At 35.7% G+C, this 3887-nt stretch overlaps 1 protein-coding gene and 1 pseudogene across 1 annotated transcript in view; one reads left to right on the top strand and one right to left on the bottom strand.

Moving 5' to 3' along the window:
* Positions 1-3887, top strand: part of Ppfia2 (PTPRF interacting protein alpha 2) — a 536445-nt gene that overhangs the window by 76113 nt on the left and 456445 nt on the right. The window lies entirely within an intron of this gene.
* LOC105742305 overlaps positions 1-3887 on the bottom strand; it is a 17395-nt pseudogene that overhangs the window by 1333 nt on the left and 12175 nt on the right.

The following is a 3887-nucleotide window of genomic DNA, read 5'->3' as shown; positions in this document are numbered from 1 at the left end:
TGAATTCTGGAATTCAGCTTTCGTGAGTGTCTTTGTGAGGTTTGATTAAAAAGTCATGGTGAATGCTGCTGCCAAGTGCTGTCCCATAGCCAGGAGAGCTTGTGGAGTCCTTACAGTGTGTCCTTATCTACCTTATTCACCTCTTTTGTCACTGTAGGACCTTTAGCGCTCCCTCAAAGCAAGAACAGACAAGATGCTTACCTTAAGTCATTACATAAGTAAAATACATTCATTAAGGAAAATTTAGAAATTCTGTAGGATCTACATTTTCTAGTAAGACTGCCTTTTTCTCCCATTAAAAATTGTCAATCTATAATTCTTGTCACTAACAAAAATGATTCTGCATTCATAACAAGCCCAAATTTAAGATTATCATTATTTTATTTTACATGAAAAAAATTCTTGTTTCCCAAGAGGAAAAGAGAAGAAAAGGTTAAATTTGTACGAGTAGTGTTTGGACAGGATATTCTGTCTGCATCTTGTGCTACAGATAACCACTAAGAAGACAACAATGTATGATGTATTAATTATTGAAATGGTCCTATTAATCAGTTTTGAAACTGTCTCATTGATATTTGTTTCTCAATAAAATAAAAAAAAAGATACCCTGCTGTTTCCTGCCAAGTCCAGGACTTCTAAGAATAAAAGATCACATAAGGTAGCCTTAATTGGCTCTCATTTTATTTAGTTAACTTCTTTAGTGCTTATCTTCAAAGATGTGTCCAAAATAATCTCACATTCCTTTAATGGTGGAATTATAGAATTCATGATGTGGCTTTTGAAAATGCCTAAAGATAAGCAAATGGAGCAAGTCAGAGACAGTAATATATTTTATCAACAAAGTTCTATTGAAGCTACTATGTATAAGAAGAATTCAATAAACTCTGTTTAGCTAGATCCCAAGTGGGCCCAAATATTAAGATCTGTTAACCTTTGGTCATATCTTTGCTTCATAATTAAGGCCAAGTTGCTTTATGTGTTTGTTCCCAAATAGACAAAATATGCAGAAGTAGCAACATGTCAGTCTTTTTCCTTGACATTCACTTGATCATAGTATCTCCTGAGGAAACTGGGCTACCACATCCTTTAGCATTGAAAGCACCAGCAGCCAGAAGTCTGGTAAGGTTTTGGATAAATTTTGTTCTCATTTTTGAGAACTTTGCTTGTTCAGACAAGTACTTAGATTTACAGAACGAGGTCCTGAGTTGTCCAAGGAAACTAGCATTGGAAAACGTGAACTGCAAAACCATTTAGCAGAAGCAGAGACCAGTTGGTGTGTGGTGGGACTCATTTGAGCAGAAGATAAAGTTGCTAAGTAAATTTGACTGGTGGTTTTGTATGTCAAAAATGGCTAGATCATTTTGCCCAGAAAGAGGCAAATTAAACTGTCCTACTTATTCTAAAGCAGTAGATACAAGGGATTGGAGAGATATTTCATTATGTGCTCAAGAACATTGACTAAGGACTGTTTTTAATCTATGATATAAAATATCTCAGGTTTAATAAAGGTATGAGTCATCTACTGTGACTGCATATGTAGTAGCTAAAAATTGCAGTACTTTTCAAACACTTTTGTCACTTTGACCAAGCTCTTCATACATAATTGAAAAGAAATTGCTTTTTTATAGGATTTCATATCCTAGCTCATAGTTATATGGCTTTAGGGTACCAGAACTAAACTTAGCAGTTGTCACAAAATATGTTATTCTTAGGAAGTTAATGGCCCTTGTGTGTGCAGCTGGGACTACCAAAATGGAAAGTGTGTGAAAGAATGTACTAAAGTTGTGTATACTTTTAGGAGTCCTACTAATAATTTTGAACAATGCAAAGAACCAATTAATTGATTACTAAATACTTTCCTGGGCTTTTGTTGCTTTTGACATATAATTGAAGTTGGGAAAACATAAAACTAGAAAAGAAATATCGTTTATTTTTTATGGATTCACTAATAAAAATGATTCATCTCTTGTTATGGTTTTATTTTATAATGAGCACTTATATAGTGAATATGCAAAATTAAATGATGGATTACAATTGTTTGAGTAAAATCTTTAGTATTAGTAATCTATTCTTGTAATAACAATCATCTGAAAAACTTACTAGCTTAAAATAACATTCGTTCATTTACAATCTCTACATAGGAATTTGGAGCAGTGTACCTGGCTCTTTAGACTCCAGGCATCTGAAAAGGCTGCAGAGCTGAAGCAATTCACTTCAACAAGGGGAAGTGCAGCTTCTAAATTCACACACCTGAGCCTGAGAAGTTTCCATTTCTGGCTTGAAATATGAGTTTCTTGACACCTGGATCTCCCTCTATGGGATACTCAATGTAGGAACTTCTCCCAAAAGCATATTCGTTGTGTGTGTGTGGGGGAGACTTTAGTACTCTAATCTCAGAAAAAAAATTCCCCCACTTTTGCCTTATTTTTACGGGGTTCAGACTACACTCAAGGGAAGGTGATTATACAAGAGCATAAATATCCAGAGGAAAGGTTTATTTTCACATCTTCCTGTCACAGTTTCTAAATGATAATATAAATGACATGAATTTTTTTCTTTGTTTCTCTATTGATCTCTCTATATCTCCTCTTTCTCTGTCTCTCTGTCTCTCTGTCTCCGTCTCTCTCTGTCTCTCTCTTTCTTTGTGTGTGTCTCTCTCTGTCTCTGTGTGTGTCTCTCTCTCTCTCTCTCTCTCTCTCTCTCTCTCTCTCTCTCTCTCTCTCTCTCTCTCTCTCTCTCTCTCTCTCCCCTTGCTTCCTTATGGAATATTGTCCAGGTATAAACCTGGTGGGAAGTTATGTATCGTCTTCTTTCTACAGATGATTGAAATTTGCTTTTAGGCTATTTTCCATCAAAAATTCTTCTTGAATTGATTTTATTTGATGTGCAAATATTGGCAAATGCAATCCAGATAATAAAAATTTGTTTTTATTTATTTCCTTCCAATGAGTGGAGGTGCTTAACATTGGGTAAAATTTGCTGAAATGATTCACTTAGTGACTAATTCCAACATTGTGTGTTATATTAGAATTTTGCCTGAGATTTTGAGGCCATAAAATACCACAAAGGAATGCAAGAAGTACAGGTACAGAAAGGTAGTATTTTTGACATAATCCTTAATAAGGTCTTGCTTTGCTTCACATAGGAAAGTGCTTAGTTCAAGTATCTTCCTGTGACTTGGCGATTCTGAGAATCAACATATTTATTGAGAGCCCATAGAGCAGAGAGATGCTCATAAACTTCTGCTAAGATAATTAGGCTTTACGGTGAAAGAAAATTCAGAGAATGCTAATTCAAAGTTATGTAAACAAAATAAATAGTCAGTTGATGAGAGATCACTTCTGATAGCTGGGAAGGAAAACATTCAGTTTTGAATGTGAGATTTTCTTACAGTTTCTGTGATTCATGACTTATTCAGAGTCACACTGTTAAAACTTCTATTTGTGGTATTTACATAGCAGTTTCTCAAATGTGTCACCATTTCATTCCCATGACCTTTGGCTATGTTACCTTATACTGTGAAGTGACATTAAAGGTATGCTTATGATGAGTGTCTTGACATAGGCCATCTTGCATTGCCTTGGTGGTTCTAGTGAAAGCGTAAGACCCATTGTAACAGGGAGGCGAAAGATTTAAAGTTAGTAAAAGAAGATATGAAGGTAGAACCAGAGGCTGGAGGGATGCTGCTTAGAGGGGATAGTGAGACCATGAACCAAGGAGACAGGTGGTTTCCTGGAACTGGAAATGCCAAGGAATGTATTGTGCCGCTGAAGTCATAAGAGAACGCAAGCCTGCCAACACTTCACTTTTCAGATTACTGACCTGCAGAAGGGTAACAATAAATCTGTGTGGTCATAAATCACCAATTTATGAGGATTTGTTACAGC

The sequence above is a fragment of the Octodon degus genome, unplaced genomic scaffold (assembly GCF_000260255.1).
Source record: "Octodon degus isolate 3935 unplaced genomic scaffold, OctDeg1.0 scaffold00004, whole genome shotgun sequence".
In the NCBI taxonomy this organism is placed as follows: domain Eukaryota; kingdom Metazoa; phylum Chordata; class Mammalia; order Rodentia; family Octodontidae; genus Octodon; species Octodon degus.
This window is presented reverse-complemented; position numbering and strand designations above follow the sequence as displayed.